Source organism: Symphodus melops, assembly GCF_947650265.1.
Source record: "Symphodus melops genome assembly, chromosome: 3".
NCBI classification, from domain to species: domain Eukaryota; kingdom Metazoa; phylum Chordata; class Actinopteri; order Labriformes; family Labridae; genus Symphodus; species Symphodus melops.
In genome coordinates, this window is record NC_136693.1 from 26411957 (window position 1) to 26435133 (window position 23177).

Below are 23177 nucleotides of genomic sequence, written 5' to 3' on the forward strand. Positions count from 1 at the left end.
GGTAGGCAGATATTGTGTTAAAGTGACAAACATAACCAGACCTCAAATCCCAACAATCGCACTTAAAGCAATCATACTCTGCACTGCAGAGCCAATCAGGAGTATTCACTGCTTTAATGACAATATATCAGCCAAATGCAATCTGATCAGATTAATGGCACTCATACTTTTTTTTTTACATTTATTTGAGATGTTAATCTAATTTATTTCAAGAGAGAACATGCCCACACAACAGAAAACAACTTATAGACACAAAGGTCAATAAGGGACAACATAAACATATACAGTATAGGCTATCTGCAAAAGCTTTAAATTATATTTAGACTTTAAAATAAATAAAGGAACAGACCCCCAAAGACCCCCCAGCTTTACGGGGAATGCATGAGGGGAATCAAGACAGGCAGCTTGTGTTTTACTGGTAGGCGGGTTAGGAGTAAACCTTTCTACAGTATTCTGTAAGGACTGAGGGGATAAAAAAAGTAATAAATCCTCGAGTGTAAGCCTTAGCAGCACTGTTTATGTTTCATGTAAGAGGATAAGTTGGCAGGATGGATTTTTTAATGATTTTTGGTAAGGGATTGAAAAACAAGGTGCATATAAGTTATTTGTATAGAGAAATATAGACGCTTAAATATCACATTTGCAGACTACTATATTTTAGACAAACTGTCCCAAATTGAGATATTCCTATTTTTAAGTGACTCAGACATCAACCCCACGTGCACAGTGGCTCTGTTTTCCAAGCCATTTTTAATAAGTCATTCACCAGTGATAAATGCCCTTAGACTTCATTGCATTGATGTGTATCTGCACAGATCTTGTTTAAACTCTCTGCCGCCTCTACTGTAGCTCCGCTGCATTTATAACAGGAGTGCACATCCTACTGTATCCTCTTGCAGCCGAGTCATCCCGCCATTTGGAAGCTAAAAACCGGGTTATAATAATGATGGGACACGGAGCTCATCCATATTAGAGACTTTAATGAACTCAGACCGTAAAAGACACTCCTCCCGCTCCCGGCTGGCACCGCTCCTCAGTCTCCACTCCCGTAGCTTCCCAGACGCTGCGCGGGAGGACATCCATACACAGCCCCATCTTTATCAGGATCTGCATCGCCTTCAAGACAAAGAGAACACCGCAAATGAGGATGTGCTCCACTAGCACGAGGAGAGGCGAGTCTTAAAAGTCATTATTTCTGCAGCCGTGCCCGCCCGGAGGCAGACACGGCACCGGTCCTTGGAGACTCTTCGGGGATGCGCAAAGATGTTAGTAAAGAGCGCGAGGCGGCGTTGTGATTGGTCATACTCTCTCTGAAAGCCTCAGATACACGACGAGGCATGTTTGCTGCTGCCAGAGCAGCAACGAGGTGGCATCAAAGTTGAAGGGAGACGCGTTGTCAGAGTGCACAGTCGTTGCGTTCACAGCGTCAACCATCAACTCGCATCATTTTCCCCTAAAGAGGCGGACGCGCTCTCCGTGGTGCTGAAACATAAACACTTCGCGGATCAACTAGTGAAGAAGAAGGTACTCTCACTCAGCCACCTGCTCCCGAGCTGCATGCTATTTGGAAGCTACAGTAAGGTAAGTCCAATACCGTGTACGGTTCAAAGACTGTGCATTTATATTCAAGTTATTTTGCTTCGTGAAACTACATCACAGCCTCTAAAATCTCAACACTGAGTATTCTGTGCTGTTTACTTTTACCCCGAGAGTCTGTGTGCTATTTTAAAGTTTCATCTCATCGACTGACTGTCAAAAATCCAATCTTCAACCTCACTGCTGGTTTACTTATAATATGCTGTAAGGAAACGCATTGACCAGCTGTCTTCACTGATTGTTAATCTTAGGTGTTGAGCTTGCTATTATGAAGTTACTTACATTGCAACATTGTCCTTGATGTTCTTTCAGCTCTTGCCTACAAAATGAGTTTTTCCTCCCTGCTGATGTGGCTTCAATTCTATGAGCAACAAACTTTGAGAATTAATGCAGTGCTTATTCTCCCGGTTTGGATTTGTAATGTGTATAACCTGCAATGCTTCCAATAGTTACTTTACTTTACATTAAGTAATTAGTTTGGTTTTTTTTTTAACAATAGAGTCAATATGAAAATTAAGCTTGTTTTTGCCTCCCCCCAGTTAGTTTTTGTGCTGTGAAACGTGTTGAGGTGTAAGACAGGACAGGGTCCTTCTCTGCTTGATGAGCGATGTTTTTATTTAGACTCGTTTCTGCTGCATACCACATCACCTATAGTAGAGACTCTTTGTATTGGAGCAGTGACAGGCGCAGCCAGCTGTTTGTTTGCAGTCTGCTGCTACCTGATAACTTCACGCAGCACACATCCATATAGGACAGCTTTCTGGTTTCATTTTGCTCTGCTTATGGTTCCCTGACTTTAAACATCCCTCTTTGTTTAGTTTCTTTAAGTCAAACTTGAAAATTGATAATAATGATCAGGGATCTGTGCAGCTGGAGTACAATCAGAAAATAGAAGGGATCGGACAGAGGTGTGCGTGTTGTTTGGGTGTCACATTGGATTGGTGTTCACCAGACTATAAAAATAGCCGCTGCATGCTAACTGGCCTGGGGCATTTATTTTGGAATAAGCTACTTTTATGGTGAAGATGATTTTTGCTATATGTCATCTAGAAACACAACGCTTGAGCAGTGTGTGTCTTAAACGTTTCCAAAACATTGTCTATTCCCCCCTCCTCCGTATTGTCTTACTATGTTGGCTGGTGGTCAACCATAAAGGTTACTAAAGTTTAGGATCTAGAAGATCTTACGCAGTGTTGTAACTAAAAGTACTGAGACTTACTCGCTTTAATTAATCACCCTGTTGAGCTGAGAGGAAGCGTGGGTGTCATCAAAGCAGAACAAGGCCCCTTTGAGGTTGGAAACTCGCGTCTGAATGACTTGAGTTCTGATCAATTTCAAACAGAGTGACTTAATTTTAAAGTCTTTTGTATTGAATTACGTTTGGTGTTTTGTATTTCAGTCATTAGGGCAGTTCTGCAAACTCTGTGGGATTGTGGGAGACATTGGTGGCTCTTATCCGTCCAGTTTTTGACTCTCTGAAACAATTATAAAACTACAGAAAGACTGAACGACTAACCTAACTGATTGCAGGTTCCACCTATGTGTTTCAAGTGAAGATGAAACCCCTGAGAAGGACAGAAATCCTTCCAGTGTACAAGCCTTGCATGCTTGTATAAATGAGATGTGATCTTCCTCTTATCTTGCCCGACTTTGTCATCTCTGAGAAAGTCAGGTGTTTTTTCAGATGAAAAGCTCGTTATGGTACTTGACCTGTGCGCCAGATTTTCATATTCACCCCTCATGCACAGACAAACCCTCTGTGAAGGATCATAAACAGAGCTGTAATTGCAGGTAGGGTTGCTCGGCGGCTTTAATCAATTACTGCACCGTCTTCCATCCTGCGAGTCGGGGAGCGCAGGTGTCATCAAAGCAGAGCGAGGCTCCTTTGAGGTGGGGAGACGTGGGACTCAATGCCTTCACTCAGCAGGGTCACTGGACACACAGCCGAGCTTTGACGCGTACAAATTGTGCTTGAAGATGCTGCGTTGATCCTGGGAGGCTCTGCGGCTGGCAGGGGACCAGCAGAGCAGGGACATTGCACTCCAGATGGCCCGGAGAGGCCAGAGGAAGAGAGCCGTCCAAGCCCAGCTGGGAGTCAGGGAAGCTGGACGGACGCTGTGTGTGTGTGTGTGTGTGTGTAAAAGTGATCCAGTAAAAGAGACAGAGAGAGAAAGAGGTCTGTATGTGTGTGTAAGGGTGTGTGCATGTTGACTAGGAGAGAAACGGGTTCGTGAGATAGAGAGAGGGAAAATAAGAGCGAATGAAAAAGGCGCCTTTGTGTGTAAGTTAGTGTGCGTGTGTGTGTGTGTGTGTGTGTGTGCATTGAAGTAGTGATAGGAAAAGTGTGGGAGGGAGAAGAAATAAAAGAGAAGATGAAGGCGCTTGTATGTCTCTGTGCTTGTGTCTGTGTGTTAGAATCATGTATTTCCGCTGGTGTGTGTGTGTGTGTGCGTGCGTGCGTGCGTGCGTGGTGTTGAAGGAGTGACAGGGAGGCAAAAAGGGTAGGAGACTGAGAAAATGAAAGACAGAGAGAGAGAAATGGGCGCTTGTGTGTGTATGTGTGTGTGTTGTGTGTGTGTGTGGGAGGGAGAGAAAATGAAACTAGGAGAAGGACACATTTGTGTGTGTGTGTGAGTGTGTGTGTGTGTGTGTGTGTGTGTGAGAGAGTTTGTGTGTGATTGCTAAGGAAGCTTTACTCGGAGAGAAAAAGCAGGAAAACAAAAAAAGAGAAATCAAAAAGAGTGTATGAGGGAGGAGAGGATTTGAAAATTAAAGCAGTAATACGTCGAGGTGGATGCCTTTGTGCGAGTTGTGTGTGGTCTTACAACCAACAGTGGTATTTAAAGATCAAATTAAGCTGCATGGAAAATGACACAGAAAAAGGTTACCTTGAATCGAAATGGCATTTATTTTTTATTTTTTAAATTGCGTCTCTTAGCTGTGACCTCTGGCCCCGTGATATACTTTATTAATGAGCTACTTAAACATCCACGTGATGTCATATAGAGCGCCGGGCGCATGTCTTAAGGCACATGACCTCCCGCTGTGAGCTCAGGATCAGATTTTCAATCCCTCGCTCTGATTGTGGAGACGTGTTGCATGTGGGACACTCCTTTTTCTTTCTGCTGCATGTTTCATCTCGGAGGCGTTGCACTCCTTCTAAAGTGAAGCGACCTGAGAACGAGCGCGACACACTCTCCCCCACACACACACTCGTACATGAACACACACGCACGAACACACACGGCAGCTTCACAGAGATAACTTCGCCCTCGCTCTGTTCCATTTGGAAAGCCGCTAGAGAGCAGGCAGAGGAGAAAGCGTGCTCTTTTCTTTCTGCCACATCTGCTCTGTGATGGAATGGAGCATGATCTGCACTTTGATCACAATGAATAATTCCTGTGCCTGGCTATAAATATGGTCTGTCTTCAGCGCCCAATCTTTCTCTCTCTTACTCTACTTAAAGCAAAAATCCTTGCTCGCCTCAGAGTAGCGCTCTTCTGAATGTGTCACTACGGGCGCACTGCAGATCTGCTTTTCTTCCTCCCACCATGAAGGAACCAGAAGCTCGAGCTCGGTGACAGCCTCTTCTGGAGGAGACTGTGATGTGTCTCCCTAGAAAAATGTATAGATTCAGTCTGCGACTGTGATAGCACTCTACTGTGCAAAAAGTTTGATATAAAAAAACACAAAAGAGCTTATGTTGTGATGCTGGCGTTGTTCTATATTTGTACATTTCACATCAAAATTCTCTCAGCCTGTGCCTCTGAATAGTGTCAGACAATTCTTGCTTGTCTATGTTGCACCTGAACATCTTAACAACTCAAGCCTGTTTCCATATTTTGCTGTTCTCTGCTGGTACTGTTGCATTGCAGAAACCCCCCCCCCATCAGTCCATGCAATGTTTCTGAATGTCCTTATCGTGTTGTTAATAAAATGCATGTAGGCCGTTCAGTAAATCTAAAGCCTTTAAAGTCAGTGATTCAAGGAAATTATCATAAAAAAGGTGAATTGACCTTTTTTTAAAAATTCACAAACAGCCTTTTATTAGTATTGATATGTAATCGATAAGAATGGACATTAATTTAAAAGATACAGGTCATGATCAAAACACTAACCTCAGTGCCAATAAGCCAAGTTACGGTATAATGCTAATCATGTAAATATTACGTTTAAACAGATTTTTTAACCACAATAGGTACACAGTAAATCGAGGTGAAGCTCTCGAGGCCAAGCCTCGATTTAATGGTCGATTTTTGTTCCTTCCCTAAACTCTGGTCATGAGCTTTGGGTCATGACCGAAAGAACGAGATCCCGGATACAAGCGGCTGAATTGGGCTTCCTCCGTAGGGTGGCTGGGTGCACCCATAGAGATAGGGTGAGGAGCTCGGTCACCAGGGAGGAGCTACTCCTTCACATCGAGAGGAGTCAGCAGAGGTGGTTCGGGCCTCTGTTCCTGATGCTCCTTGGATGTTCCTTCCTGGCATGTCCCTCCGGGAGGAGGCCTCGGGGTGGACCCAGGACACGCTGGAGAGACTATGTCTCTTGGCTTGGCCTCAGGGTCCCACTGGAAGAGCTGGAGGAAGTGTCTGGGGCGAGGGAAGTCTGGGTGTCTCTGCTTAGACTGCTGCTCCAGCGACCTGGCCCGGATAAGCAGCAGAAAATGAATGAATGAATGATTTTTTTTGGCCCCTCTGTGAATTGATAATAAATTCATTTCCCTGTCTCCCTCCCACGTCTGTCAGTGTTCATATCCATGGACCTGAGTGGGGCTTCAGTGATAGCGGGACAGGACACCTGTAGCCAAGCCCGGCCCAGCACTATGGTCTTACTGAGAAAAGCAGAACGCGCGCCGCTTGGGACAGGGACAGCATTGTGATAGAGTTCATAACAGTCATTCTGATATCCAGTACAACATTACGGCCTCAAGGTTTTAATTGCTTTTATTTAACGGTACTTCAAGCTGAAGAAACAACTGTAATAATACACAAAATAAAAATAAATAATTTGTAGATTAAATTATTTATTTTGCTCCTCCATCACAATAAGAATATTTTTGTCGGTTTACTAATTTATATATTCAGAATACCTGAGGGGAAGTAATGGATCTGGTTAAGTCCAAGAGATGTTGTTCTCTATATCAGCACTAATAGTATGCCTCTTGTTCAATCAGACTTCTTGGTCAGAAGTGGGAAAATCACTTTAAATATCAATACAATTCACATAATTCTTATCCTTTTTAGTAAATGGAAAGCAGCATTTGCAGAATGAAGCCCACACAGAAATGTGCATGTTGGCCATAAAACAATACAATTTGTATGTTAAAAGGAAGTCTTGCAATGGATTTATGCACATTCAGTGTATATTTACAGCAGGGAGATTGTTTGTGTGGGATTTTCTTAGAATAAACCACATTTGCTATGTTGATTGTAATAAAAGAACATGTCATCCTGTGTAACAATGCATCTCATGCATGTGCTTTCCATAGTTAAGAGACAACAATGACTCTCTATGACACAAAGGAATAAGATATATACAGCTTTAGCTGCTTGAACATTTTGTAAGGAAGATGAATGTATTTATTTGAAGTGTTTTTATTTTTTACGTTTACGATTAGAAAAGTAGAATATCTCCAACCTTATCCTAAAAGCTTGAACATGTCTTGCATGAAGTAAAACATTTTACACATAAATGTAGCAGGGCTACTGGATCAACAATCTACTTTAAACATAAGTGGCCACTTTCACCCACAATAATACAGATGTAATGCAACAAAAGATCATGTGTATTTTTCATATGAGGTTTCATTTTGGATAAAACCTTTCTTTTAAATACTTTTGAAGTTTGAAAAAAGAAAATGAACAATGGAAAATAATGATTTAAAACATGGTAAACCGGACCGAACCAGTTTGCTTGGATTGACTTTGGTGTTAACACATCATTTCTGATTCACACATCTGACTACAAGCTCTTGACTGGCATAATCAAAAAGCCTCTGATGTGTCAGGAACAAACAACAGCACAATTCTTCGGAGAACGTGGAGGTAGTGACAAAGGATGGCTTCAGGCTGTGCTTTAGGAACGATCAACAGAAGCTGAATCTATGTGTCTGTGTATCAGTGCATCCCATAGGGACGTGCTGTGTTTCTTTTCTAAGTATCAGTGCTCATGTCAAAGACTTTGGCTAATTTAAAAACTGAAAATTCTTATTTCCTGAACACAGCACATCCACATTGCCTCACACACAAAGTATGCCGCTATCAACCGATCACCTCTAATGGGAACAAAAGGTCAGGGCTTAATTATTCATTCGGGATGTCAAACAATGCCGACCAGCTGTTATTTAGGGTGGGGGAGACCCATTGAATTATTCAGGGGCAGGATTGTCTTTCCTTAGAAAAAGCGGCGCGGTGGTTCAAATGTTTTCGAGAGTCTTATCTCCACGCCGAGCCCTCTGTCATTCCCGCGCTGACCTTGGCTATCACTGCTGTGGCAGCATGGATGGCACAGAAGGTGGCAGGGACTCATGTTCTTCCTGTATCTGCAGGCCTCCTCCACACAGACAAAGTGAGTAGGAAGCACTACAGGGAGCTGGCTGCTCCTCGTCTAAGTTCCCTCAGTGTCTGTTTACAGTACAGCATGTGCCACGCTGCGACAGCCCGCTGCCAGTCTATGAAAATCTGCAGATTATACCCCTACAATGACTTATTCTGCTTTTTACCCGAGGTATGTTTCTGTATTGGTACACTTGCCATGTCAATTGCTCTTAAGCGGCTTTCTTAAGATGTAAGGGGTGTTTATTGCAGCTGAAGAGGCAAAAGCAGATATTAATGCTATTAAAGTGCATTAAAGTGAAGAATGCCGTAATGTGAGTCACTTCCAGGGACGGATTAGAGAGAGGCGGCATGGGGAGGATTCTGTGTAAGAAAAGGAAATGTTCATCTTGTTACGTGAGAGAGGCAGGGGAGTGAAGAGAGGGACAGAGAAAGAGAGAGAGAGAGAGACCACCCAGATGCTGACTCTACCACTGCTGAACAACAACAAGGGAACAAACACAGACACATACAGTAGGGGTCTTATCAAGCTAGAGATGGAAAGCCTCCCAGAGGAAATCAAATCAGACGGCATGTTTGTCATTTTAAATGCAATCGACAGAATGATCCCATCTTCCTATGGCCCATATCTCTCTGCTGTCTGTACTGTAGCACTCGATAACAGCAGAAGAGATCATTTTGACTGTGACGGCTCTGCAGTTAGAGATAAAAAACGGTGATCTATGGTACGGATATCTTCAGCTGCTTTACAGGACACCCCTGCCAAATGCAAAGAGGTAAACACAACTGTGTGACGCCTTCACGTGCATGGACTGGACCTGATAATTAACTGATCACTGAGGAGTGAGGACGATAGCTCTAAATTGAGCGTCGCATTACTAAATCCATGGATAATGATTAGTTCACTTTGACGCACAACATTAGTTACTAAAGAGGAGTTAATTACTTATTAATGTGTTGTTACTAGTTGTGTGCCACCCATTGGCTGATTTATAGTAAATCATTGAGCTCCATGTAGAAAGTAATCGGTCGATCGATTTACAGATATTTATGGACAAATATTTACCTGATGCTGAGACAGAGAGTCTAAGTGTCTGTGCTGTGGTACCTTATTAACTTTATTGTCAAAACGTCTTATTCTTAAATGTATTTAAACCCCATTAAATCCCAGCAAACAAATCCTGTTCATCTACCTGCATACTATGATAAACCAGGTGAGCGACTGTAACAATGTCTTTGCTCCTCTTCTCTAACTCTAACTTTATGTCGTACAGTACACCCCATCTTCATCTTGAAGGTGATTCGGTCATTTTTAATTTCTTCCTCCCTCATTTCATATTTAGGCTACTACTTTTTGTTTACTGTTCTATAATTTGAACTAAAACATAAACAACAGCTATGTGATTTCAGCACTTCGTTGTTTGGCAATAAGCAGGTTGAAATCTCTGACACCAATTCTGGCTTTGTTTAAGTTTCTGGACAGCAGTTGTGACCTAGTACATGTTGCCATAGAAGATAGAGAGAATGGAAATGTTCATCTATAAATCGTGAATGTTGAGGGCAGGTGGGAAGTGTTATGTGCTGAGTCTGAAGTGCACAGGTTTAAAATTCAAGGTTGACTTTTTGATGCCACTTTGACCTGGGTTCAGCTCAGGAACCAGACTGATTAATTGGAGAAGGAAAAGAAAATACTTAAAGGACACTGACACAGAGTTTGGTGTGTGTGTGATGCTGGTATTTCTCTCAGAGATACTGGCCTTATTGCCGTGGTCCTATGTGCAGAGCTGTGACAACGCTCATTTGTCTTGAAGTTGAAAAAAATGTGTTTGAGGTGGAGCAGGTTCCATCGAGGTGTCTCTGTGTAAATATAGAGGATATGGATTGGCTTGGAGAAGCTGAGGGGTGAGAGGCAGCCAGCTCTCTCTGGCTGACAAGGTGACTGGCTCAGAGGCTGACGCGTCGCCAGGTGCTCTTTAAGATCCAAGACAGCAGGGTGCCTGGAAAACACAGAACCAAGGACACGTACATACTATATATCAGCCTCTTGCTTCACTGCAGGACTCTTAAAGCATTAACTCTTCTGGAAACAAACATGGCCAGGTGCCAGGGTGATGATCAATTAGTCCAGGGTATTGCTGCCCAAGTTAATTGCACACTAATTTATTTAGCCTAAGCTTGTCAGTCAGGACTTGGCAACATATTGAGGATTTTTGGATGAAGGGCCAAGGTCTTAATTTGCACAGTAGGTGGGCCCAAGTTGGTGGATTCTTCCCTTTAGAGAGTAATTAAGATTGAGATGAACTTTTTTTGTCCCAGAGGGAAATAGTGCTCTGATCCAGTAGCAAAATATCAAAATTAATTTATTCATTATTTAAACATGTCAAATAAAGATTAAAATCAGTTAGAAACTGACCACCAATAACAGCAGTGTAATTCCTTTCCGGCTTCCTCTTGCTTATAAAATGATTATGAAATGGGTTTTAATTTATAATGCGGTTTGGTTGAGGAAGTTCAGTAAAATACATAGTTAATATGAAATGGACATATTACTTGACCATAATGCATTTTAAAAGCTGCCAATCAGCACTTTCTTAACACCACTGATGACATCATGCAAACATGTCAATAACTGGAGATTCACATGTCGGAGTTGCATTTAAAATACATTATCCCTTAAAAAAGAAATAGCTGGATTCTTAATGACTGTCTCACTTTACAAAGTAATTATCATGTTGGTTTTTTGTGTTTTAAAAAACATGCATGATGTTTATCAGTGTTGACATAGCAAATGGTCATCGGCTTGTCTGCGGAAGTTGAGAAATGTGATGTCTGGACTCATATCAACCTGGGATTAAACTGAGAAGGAATTTCTAATGACATTAAGATGGCAATACACAGACAGTGTGCGTAAACCTCGGATGGGAGCAAAGTATAATAAAGGTGAAAGAGCACAGTAGACAGTAGTAGTTAATGGGGGGATGGATAGATGGACTCTTCCAATTAATACAGAACTTAAAAGCTAAACTTTGACCAATGAGAAAGTGGCTCATGTCCTGTGGAAGAACAACAGTCAGTGTTCGGTTAAATGAAACAACATAGGAGGGCCTCAGTGTTCTTACAGCAGGTGAAAAAAACAATAGCAATAAGAAGGTGCTCTTTGGTAGAAAAAAAGTATCTGGAAAAAAGATTGAACCAAGGCAATCTTATTATAATAAAAAGCTTTATTTTAAAGGTTAGTTCACAATGGAAGTGATAAGTGCAACTAGAAGTGTAACAACACAAAATAACGGGCGATAAGACTCACTGAATGTGGTCTTGGTAAGGAGGTCAACAGTATTTATTTGTAGAAAGCACATGCAAACAAGCAAAGTTGTAGCCAAAAAAACCCCCAGCAGGGATCGAGACCAAAAAAGTAATTCACTAGAAACAAAGGCTTGTACACTTGACACAGGGGACAAAGGATGTGGAAGACAAAGATTAAAAACTAAGGCGAAGGGAAGACAATGAGACTGGAAACACTCAGGGCGAGGCAGACAAACACACATGTTGGAAACACATGAGGGCAAGAACTAGGAAATGGAAGAGCTGAAGCGAGAGGAGAGTTAAGTAACTCAAAATCAAACAGGAAGTCAGACAAGGAGGAACTAAAGCGCAACCTAAGACACAAAGCTGGACATGACAGCAAGTGATCAGTTCCACAATGAAATAGCCTTTACAATAAAACCTTTTATTATATGAAGTGGTTTAGCATTTTGTATTCGAATGCAAAGATGTGTTTTATTTGCTAAAAAATAATATAATATATATATAATTCTGCCTCCCTTTAACTACAACATATTACTCACTTTGTCACTAAAGATCTAAACTGAGGCCGTGGCTGTGGCTCACGTCCCTGGCTGGATGACCCTATAATGTAATTAAATCTTAGCTGATGGTCTGTTTTGCTTTAGTTTAAGATAAATTAGAGGCATCAGTGTAAAATAACATTGGATGATGTTACACTTGTCTAACTGTTAGAAAAAAGTACAGACCATTAAACAATTTGATGACAGCAAATGGTAATGTTTAAGTGCTCATCAGTTTTACTTTACGATTAAAAAATAAAATAATGGTGTAAATTATACACCTTGAAATTTTACTGAAATAATCTTAGACCTTGTGTGAAACAACAAGCCTGAAAATAGTCCATAGAGCCGGTAACCGCAGTCTTTAATAAACACTGACCTACAGGAATAACAGGTTGAAGAATTAAAAAAAACAAACATCAACTCTCTAAAAATATACACTCACACTGAGGTATATTCAGTGTTTAACTAATTGAATTTATCATGGCTCATTATGTGATCTTTACGATTACATATAATTAATCATGTATGCATTTGATTACTTTAGTTAGGATGTAATTTACCTCTAAACATCTAATCATTCAATCCCTGGCATTCCCCTTTAATTGAGTCAATACAAACACATTTATCTTGATTGTTATTTAATGTTTATTGTTAATTGATCAATCCGTGCACCCCCATAATTACGTCTCTCCTCATCAGAGAAAATGAATACCATTTTTTGTTAACTACTTCTCTTCCCGATTAAACAAGAACCAGAGGCATCGAGTCGCTCCTTCAATTAGTGTTTCATTTACCACATTTAATTACCCACAATCTCTGCCCTCTGTGACCCTGCAGGAAGCCTCATATGACTAATAATTGCCCTTACCTGATTTCTATTTCCTATCGTCTGCTTACGGAATATATAAGGTGTCTGAGGATGAAAGGACTTTTTTTAGATGGGTGAGTATATCTATTTACCGATGTAGAGGTTTTAAGTCATATTGAAAGCCCCTGTGATGCTTCCATCTGGTCACCTTCCTACACCCACACACTTTGATCTTTCCATAAAACCCACACTGCAACACGTTTCAAACATACTGTCTAAATGCTGAACAGAAAGTTAACATACCATAACTTGCCAACTTTTGTGTAAATTTCTCACATTTAAATTAAAATTGTATAATTAGCTGTAAAAGACTGAACAAGCATTAAGAAATATACTTTTTTTTTTTCCTACAACAACCTAATCTTTTTTTTTTACAATGACTTTATTCCTGAAGTTAGTCCTAATTTTATTTTTAACCTTTTCATCTTGTGTGAATTGATTGGTTGGTTTTTAGCTTGTGTGATGTGATTGGTCAGTTGGTTTGTATCGTTCTGTTTTCGTGTGAGTGATAACATTTTGAAGTTCAGTTAATTGAGCAGTGTTGTCAAGCAGTTACCACAACATTTTATTTGAGAAATACAGTTTGGATTTTCAGTGTGTTCAAGCAAACAAGCTGATTATGAGCTGCATATCACACACACACAAAAAAAAAATATACGTCTAAGAGGCAGTGGATTTAAATGGTGGACAAGACTCGCAGGCTTTAAAGATGCTAACGTGATTAAACTTTGAGATGCCAGTCATGGAGGATAATGAGAATGATGAGGAGGATGAAGAATAGTTCTTTCTGACAGAGCTGCATTTAAAAAGTAAATCAGCACCGTTAGCCATAAGCCAGCTACTTCTGTTGTTTGACTTGGGCTAATGTTAGCTAGCTACAGTTCACAGGTGTTTGAGAATAACCAGTGACACCCCCCAACCAACCAGCAACGTTCAGCCATTCAGCTGCAGATGTAAAATAGCTTCTTTGTTTAGTTTTTCATTAAAAGACCTATCCGATTAGTTAATGTTGACATTATATTGTACAAATAAACAAAGATTTTAATTCCAGAGAACTCTTCATGTTTAAACCTGTAGTAAACATGTCAAGCCCATACACAGTCACAGCTTAAAATAAAACACAGATACCTGTAAGCAAGCTGAAGTTGTGTAGTGCTATTATCAGTAAAGATTTTCCACACATTTGATTTACCATACTGGCAATACTTCAGGTCTTGTTGGTCACAGTGTTGCTATTTTATAGGTGATTTTTGTTGTTCCTTTTGGCATGGTTTGATTTGGTGATTGTTTTGAATTATTGTAGTATACTTATTAAATTGCTCATTGTTCAGCGGTGCTGTATTAAATTAACGGTGCTTGCATTATATGTTAATGAGCTTTTTTCCCCTCAGTTGTTTAATAGGCATAATGTAATCACTAAATTCTTATGTTCCATTTCTTGGTTTGTAGGGTTAAAACTCAGTAGCACCAGCTTTAAACGAAGCAGTCCCTATATTCAGTGGTGTAGTGGGGCCCAAAGAATTTTCTACAACATTTTTTTAAGAGGTCGGTCTAGCAGAGGTCTCTGTTACAGTGACATGTAAGACTACTCTTGCATATTTCATTCACTTAAAAATAGGGCATTTTGTTGTTACACATCAACCATCAACTTCTGCTGCTTGACTTAAGGGAGTAGGAATTCTTATGAAATTAAAATAAATCACAAAAGAAGAGCAGGTTTCATAATTTTAGCTGGCAAACAACAAGCTGAGACAACTATACATAGTCCCTTCACCAATCTATAGGGAAAATAAATAGCGGCAAATACTATTAAATGTTATGAATCAGAGAGGATTTAGAAGTGGGTAGACCCTATGGAGAATGACATAAGTGGGGTTTTTTTATTTTTTATTTCTATGAGTAACATTTGATTTTGATAGTTAATGATTGATTTTGCTTAATCTCTTAAAGTGAGGTTTTGAGATAAGCCCTCATGGTTTCTAAACTGTACTCTAAACATTACTGAACAATAATTAATGTATTTCTACTTTTTAGATTTTATTAATTTGCATTTAAATTACTAAAATTAATTAAGACCATACGCAAGTAACTAAGGTACATTTTAAAATGTTTCGTTAATTTAAATCATCAACACTGAAAACAGTGAAAGTGAGCCAGCCCATAATATGAGGTGATCTTCTGTGCTCAGGTTTCTGCATGGAAGGAGTGGAGTGCTTCAAGTTGAATAACTGAGGCTATCAGGTTGAAAATACTGTATTAAAGTTTAATATCAGCTATTAGCTTTCAGCAGTGTTGTTTCTTTAAGAACTTAGCTAGTGGAATAAATTTCTCACGTGTTGTGATGATATACACCTACTGTTTAACACATTAAGCAGTGGAATATTATTCCTTCAACATAATTGGTTTGCATTTAATTTTAATGACTGGTGGCTATTAATGTCAAAGATTATGAGCGTGGGCTTGATGTTTCCAAAATGACTGCCATAAGTGTTGTCTGTGCTGGTAAATATAATCACCCATCAAATCATTTAGCCAAGAATCCCCATTAGCGTTACGTTTCTGTTCTTAAGCTCTTAATCAGATGGGAGTCCGTTATGCTTTGGGAATTTAATCAGGTATCACAGCAGGCCCGCATTATGGGCAAAGAAACCCAAATGAAGTCCATATAAAGTTGACAAATACAAATTTAACACATGTATTTATCTTTCGGACATTCAGCCTAATCTGTTTCCAATGAAAACAAATCAGCCTTGTACGGCACCACAAACAATGTTTCTGACATTTTTAGTGTCAGCATGGCTTAAATCATCATAACAATCATCCCTGAATGTTCATTTAATGTTTATGATTGTTACTCTGACAGTGAAGCTGCTCTTACACCCAACAGCTAAATGTCTCTTACCCTCCATTATGTATATTAAAACCCTGACCATACTTACATTTAGAGGAGTGGTTGTTAATGGTTCATTCCCTTTGACTTGCTTTTCTAGTTTTCTATCTAGTTGCAAAACTCTCACTACATGTCACATTCACACACTGATGGCGGAGGCAGCACAATACTATTCAATACACAAACATTCACACACTGTAGGCAATGCAGTGAGGTCTCAGGGTTCAGTGATTTTAGGTTCAGTATTTTAGCCAACACAACCAACTCTACACTTAGCCACAGCCTCACCTGGGTACACATTCATTCTTCTTCTATAGATGTAAATACTTGGAGACATGCTCGTTTATTATTCGGTGAAAGTTCACTGTGAGCCCAGCCTGCCTCATTGGTCATTCTTTCAGGGGATACTCTGTACAGTAGAGGTTCAGAGCATAGAGCTGCTGGCTTGTGAACAGTTACTTTGGGTTTCTGAGAGGATTACTCATTCCCTTTTTCAGGCCAAACTCCAGCAGCTGCTTGAGAAAATCACACCAGCAACTTCCCGATCACAGACCTGCTCCTGATACCTGCTGGTCTCATTTGCTGTATGATCCTGCTCCTGTTTGAACCTCTGACTGCACAATAAAAGCTGAGTGTACTGTGACACATCAGTTGAGGTTCCTTAGTTAATCTGCACGTCATCTTCAGTATGTATGTATATATATATATATATATATATATATATATATATATATATATATATATATAATATACTGTACCTCAGTTTGTTGGTCTCTGGTTTGGTTCTGACGCCATGGCCATAGGAGTGTTGTTTTTATATTTTGGAGCTTAAGGCAAATTCTATAGAAACAGCAAGGGGTTAAGATTTTTTTATTTTTTATTTCCAAGGTTTTTATTATACATTTATCAAAACAACTACAACTATTCCTGGTGTGTGATGAATAGTCTCAATGAAAAGAAGGCTGTGTTAAAGTAGCCATGCAGACCCGCTGTATGAACAGGAAGACACTTTACTGTTTATAAAAAATGTATATATGTGTGTGTGTGTGTGTGTGTGTGTGTGTGTGTGTGTGTGTGTCTGTATGTGTATATATATATATATATATATATATATATATATATATATATATATATATATATATATATTTTAGGGTAACTGTGTTCCAAATGCTGCTTCATCTTTTCTTTGAACACTCTGTCTGCTCTCATGCAGGGATCAGTCGGGGTTTTCTGACAGCAGTCAGTAGCTCCACATTAGTAACGTTACAGCCTGCTCTGGTGTGTTGCTGTAAACTTGGCCAAACTCTATAACTGCTTCACTTTGAGTTAGTGACACACGTAAAATAATGTTTAGAGACTTTTTTGTTCACCGTTTTCTCTTCTTGTCATTTAATCAACACTGAAACTGAGATGTCCCCACACCACTGATCTGAAAGATGGCAATGCTTCGTCACACTGCTCCCTCCTCACTGCTCGCCATGTAAAAGTGATGTGTGTAATCTGATACCAGTGTTGTTAGCTTCCCCCATCATTAGCGTGGTAGCGCCCTACCACATGGACTCACAGAAACCTACAAACAGCCAATTTGGAGAGAAATACAATGCATGGAAGGTAGTTATATGCAAAAATGCACAACTTGTGTAGTAAACCCTGGATGCTGTATTAAACAGTTCAATATATATTGAGACTTCTTGCATCCTTGATATAGAGAGAGAGATAGATGGATTGATAGATAGAAAGTTGGTTTGTAATTACTCAGTATCCTTAGTGCAAAACCACAATACTTTAGTTATTTTTCAATGTAGTTGCTCAAAATGTTTTCTTTTACCTAAATTCTTACAAAGAAAATATTAAGTGACCCCCAGTTGACACTGCAAACGTCCCAGCGGATGTTCATCCACTGAAAATGAAATATAAAGGTGTCGCAGCTGAAGTCACGGACACTTTCTGACAGACACTTTTCTTCATGCCTGACATTTTTTTTTAAATGTTTGCTATATGAGAATGGATTTTCCAATACAAATCGGAGCACACAAAGCAAAAGACCTGTACTTTTCAAGATAAAAGACTTGCATGGATGAAACGAGGGTGGGACGTCACAAATGCCAGTATTTTAGTAAAGTTTAGTTGCTTAAACTGAGAGGGGAATGTTTCCTTCTGCTTTACAGTCTTTTAGTTTGAGCTTCATTAATAAGCCAACACTCACTGGTAAAACACAATGTTTGCAAAAAGCTGGAGAGCAATAGAGACACGTCGGTTTTCACACCAAAAAATGTGAAAAATCTCACAGAGCTCGTCATGGATGACTGTACACACAAACTTTACTGACAGCATACAGGTTTTCAGAAGCAGTCCATCTGATCAGATCGTCATCTGAGGCCAACCCTCTGGAAAGAAGTTCCAACACTGTGATAGCTGCTACCTATAATTTATCAATAAGATTTGGCTTTGCTCCATTCTTTTCTGGCAAAATTATAATGAAATCTTGCAATCAATTTTCACACTGTCCTGTGTCTTTTGCCAAGATGCCTTTAGAAAATGACTGTAGTGACTTGTTATAAATAAAATTCTGCATTCATTCTGGTTAACATTAACTATGCTAACATGTCTTTGACTATAGGTACCCTATACCACTGCTTCAGTATAAGGAAGAGAAGACAGAACACTTGCAAGTTTCTGCAGCAGTAGCATCCATAACCCACAAATCCATAATTTATGATTTCACCCTCCAAGTTTTTATTTGTTGTTATGAAACAGTCTCAGTTCTGAGAAACACATGATACAAATTAGAAAAAAACCCAGGCTCTATACGTTGGAAAAATGGGATCACACCACTTTTGTTTCTAACTACAGTCTCACATAGAGAGTCAGTGGTTTTCTGTGAAGTTACACTCATCACACCCCACTGTTATGTTTTTCATTTTCTTCAAAGGCAACACTCCATATTGTTTATTTTAAATCCCGACCTCTGAAATGATGAATCTTTTTCTCGCACTTCTGTCATGAATCTTATAAGGACACAACACTCACATCTCCATATTTACCATGTTTGTGGACAGGGAGAGGAAATAAAATATCTTCACCACCACTAAATTGTTTTTACATGTTTTTGTTTAATGATTAGGTTTTATAAGATCCCAAATTAGGCCTGGGCAACATAACTAAAAATGTTATCACAATAAAATGTCATATCAGTCGATATCGATAATTATTTTCTTCATTGTCAAAATATAATTTAACAGGAACATTTAACCATCATAGGCTAAATGTGCGAAGCTGGAAACGCTGTTACTATAGCTGCTGGCTAGTACCACTAAGCCCACTGGCACGCTGCTTACTGAGCGGCCACATCATACGCTGTTTATATTTATATATACGTATTATTTATATTGTTTGGTCATTTCTTCAGCTTGTCTTTATCATATTGTGTCAAATAGTGAATGGTCTGTGGTGCACATTTAGCTGCCCTCATCTTCAGCACAGTTGGGAGAACGTGTTACTCGTTTTTTGTCTAAATATCTAAAATGTTTTCAAACTGCTTAAGTTGGGCATCCTTTCTTGTCTTCATGTTGACAATGTTTTCTGCTGCCTTGAGCTGGCAGGCTCAGTACTTTCTTCTGTGTCACAAACGCTAACTTCAGCTTTGTTTTCATTCTGCTCCGAATGTCTGTAAGCCCGCCTATCCATATCCCTGCGACATGATTGGCTTTTTGTCGTCTTTTTCTTTTCCTCTTTAATGTCGGGAGGCAACTAGTGTTCAATGCGCATTAGGGCCCCCCCGTTCCCTAGTGGTTGGTTGTGGTTAAATTCAATAGAACTTTTACCAAACATGTTTGATTTATGTTGCGATAATTAGCGTTAGCGTTTTATCGCCCAGGCCTATCCCAAATCTAATGTTGAATTTATTTTTTTTGTATTGGATCTGTGTACGCCTACAGCTCTGTTCCTTGTTTGTGAGACACAGCTCTGTTGGATGGTCATAAACAGCACTGAGCATACGGCAGTTCCTAAGTAAATGCATGGTAAGCAAAATGAATGTCCTTTCAAGGAACCTGCACAACTGCTTTGACAAACGTCCAACACTGCATGTTGTACTTTGTGAATTACAGCATGTTTTCATATTAGAATCTTATTATAGCTCTGTAAGTCATCCTAAAGAACGAGTCACGATTCAATATTGCCGAATGAGTCCATTGATATTTTCAATGCTCTTAAATAAACTAAACAAAGGTCTTCTGTCTTTGTTTAGTTAATGTCTTGAAAATCTTTTTCTAAAATCGTTACTGACATTGTGTTTTCATCCATTTATAATCTAATACACTGATGTTGATTGAATCAAAGATAAATGTATCGTGGCTCCATTGAAAAATGCCATTTCCCTCATCACAATTAGAGTAGGTGAAAGGTTCAATGACATTCACTAATCCTGCGATTTACAGTGTATTATGAGACCTATTTTCTGAGGTTTAATCAGGCTGATTTATCCGCTGCTCTTTCAGCTGAACACAATATCCATTAATCAAACACAAAGTAATCCCAGCTGGCTTTGACTTCTTCATGTCACCTGGGTTTCTCTCTTGAAGCCAAAGAGTAGCGGTGAAATTACAATTTTCCTTTTTAAAAAGCAGCTGGTTTTCTGGAAGTTAATTGGCACACCTCGAGGATTTTAATTTGGTGGCTTGACTTCTTTGGGTTTTGAGGTCGACCTCTTGCCATTTTCTCCTGGGAACACTGCACAGGCGAACTTAATTTTTGTATTCAGTCCATTTTTAATAAAAGGTTCAGCTATCCTATTCACATTTTTTGGTAATTAACTACCAAAGTCACTGACTATTTGAGGTTTTGTTAGCTTGACTTTTTTGTTGAGTCAGGTTCTTAGTGAATTAATTAATTGTGGCTTAAGTCAGGAGTGCAGCCGAGATCTGAAAGAGCAGAAATTGTGTGTGATGTTAGAACTGGAGTTGCAGTGTTGGGTCCGTTCAGCAAAATGACATGATTTGAATTGGATGTGAAGCTTCTTGTCCACAGGTAGTAAATGTAAGTACAGTGAGCCGGGTCAGACGTCAGCAGTGTTTATGAGACACCTCACCTCAGGCCTCCACTTTGTTGGAACAGACTCTCTGAGGGAGGATTCAGTGGAAGAGGCTGATAACGGCTTCGTCTGACGCAGGACTTTACCAGTTATGTTTCTTCATTTAAGCAAGCCGCTTTACTCTACGTTGCGTTGTCTATTTGTCATTTGTTATGCTGCTGTGTCGTTCCTTCTATGGCAGCTGTCACAGGTTAGAGCGACTCTCTATGCCAATTTAAGTGAAGTTGTGATGCCGTGTTTCACCTCTGCATACAGCGTAAAAACCCTCTGAGGTTGACACTGTTGTACAAGACATGAGGAATGTTGTCTTTACATTACATGGTATAAAATAGAACCGTATGATGTATCAGCTTATACTGTGAAATCCAACCACTTTGTCAGGTTGGTGTCTTTCTGATGATAAACTCTGTTCACTGTCAGAGGCAACCAGAGGCGTTTTTATCCCACTGAGAAGATCAGTATAAATCAGTGACTGTCCAAACCGCATCCTCCCAAAAATAAATGTTATCTGTCATAATTTATACAATTTAATTAAATAGTGTAAATAGTGTCTGTCGACCAATCAGAGGCAGCTTAGATGCCAGTGAAACCTGAAAAATACATCACAGCCTCTCACAGCACACGAATAGGAAAGACGCACTTGGAATGGATAAACGGTAATGGTTATCTGTTTAACGGACAAGTCGTTCTGGTGTTGGATAGCAAATGTGACAGACTGCAACTATTTAGTCCGCGTGTTGTTCTTGTCTGCTCACCGTGCTTCAAACAAAAGAAGCCAAAAGAAGGTTGTTCCCACTTCTGCCTAAAAAAAGAGTATTGCAATGTGTATGTTTTTAGCCAGAAATTGGTTTGTTAGCTGGAGAAGTGCCAGTCCACTTCCTGAGCACTGCCGAGGTGCCCTTGAACAAGACACCAAACCCCAAAACTGCTCAGGAGCGCTCGCTGTGGGCAGCACCCTCACTCTGACACCTCTCCATCCGTTTGTGCATGATAGTGTATCTCGGCCTATGTGTGTGGTCATGTTCATTAGACGGACTGCAAACTGAATTTTCCCTTGTAGGATTTATAAAGTATAAATTATTATAATTATTATAATTGATTTGAATTGTCCCTTATTTGTATGGATTTTTTTATTGCATTGGAAACATCTGTTCTTTGAAGCTAGCTAATGATGATAAACATGTAACACACGTCATATGATCTTGTGATGTTAGCATTAGCTCAAAGATAGATATAGGTGGATAATTTTTTGATCCCGAGGGAAATTCAAAACATCCAAGACAAATGTAACATAATGCATTTGTTACAACTAACAAAATGAGTCTGTGCATACTTGCATGTCCAATTTTGCTAATATATTATTAGTAAAGATAAGCATTAAAGTGTTTAACTATAGCCTGTCCATTTAAGACAGCTGTGCAGCTGAACAATGCATTCATTGCACTATTGTTTCTAAACATCCTGGAAAGACTGATTTAGAATTACTGTCACGTCTTAAAACAATGGCAGCAGCTGTAATTTGGCATGGTTAATTCCTGGTGACAAAGCAAGAAAGACAGACAGACTACAGGATAGACAGCCTCATTTTAGAGCCAAATATCAACAGGGCTGTACGACAGGAAAACTGACATGAGTCTGAACAAAGAGACACCGTGGAGCTGTTCCAGTGCAGCAGACTCTGTACACACCAGAGCAGTTGTCACGGTCACAATTATGTGCAGGTTCAAGAGAATACACAACTTGAGAAAGCTGCTGAGTGCAGCACAAAACAAAGAAGCAAGAATCTGCTGGTGTGTTAAAGTCACAGATGTGCAAAGTAACAGCCATTGTGGATTTCAGCTTGGGGAAGTGAATTTGCAGTGTGTGACTCACTGTAACCTTGCTGTTGACACGCTTGCTTGTGTTGAGTGTGACCTTGAAGCACTCTGAATGAAAGGCAGCTGGGGCAAAGGCCAGAAAATGCAGGGGTTGTTATTACTGTCCAGTGCAAGGCTACACTATCTCTGATTATAGCAATTACCAATTACTACTACACTGCTGTGTATTAAGCTGCTACTGTTTTATTGTGCCCCCTTAATGAGGCCAATGGAGTGATAGAAACTGTACGTTTGTATCTTATCTGAAGTTAAATCTGTAAATCTGGTCTCTCCCTAGAGCAAGGAAGTACTTCGGAAACTCTGACAAGGTAGAAGAAGCAACAACAAAAAAAGACAAGAGCAGACAGTGAAATAGAAAATAGATCGATTTTTTCCCTCTGCGGTTTCTTCAGCAATCTTTTAACTCCCACTGGCAACCAGATGTCAATAAAGAAAACTCTTGCATTGTGCAT

General features: G+C 39.8%; 1 protein-coding gene across 2 annotated transcripts in view; it reads left to right on the top strand.

The window, feature by feature from the left end:
- The first annotated feature begins 774 nt into the window (after positions 1-774).
- Positions 775-23177, top strand: part of chst8 (carbohydrate (N-acetylgalactosamine 4-0) sulfotransferase 8) — a 198188-nt gene continuing 175785 nt past the window's right edge. Inside the window, exon 1 of one of the 2 annotated variants that reach the window (XM_079340125.1) lies at positions 775-1581. The gene's annotated coding sequence lies outside the window, so the exon portion shown is untranslated. The remainder of the gene's footprint in view (positions 1582-23177) is intronic. The other variant, XM_079340124.1, reaches the window with a different exon arrangement.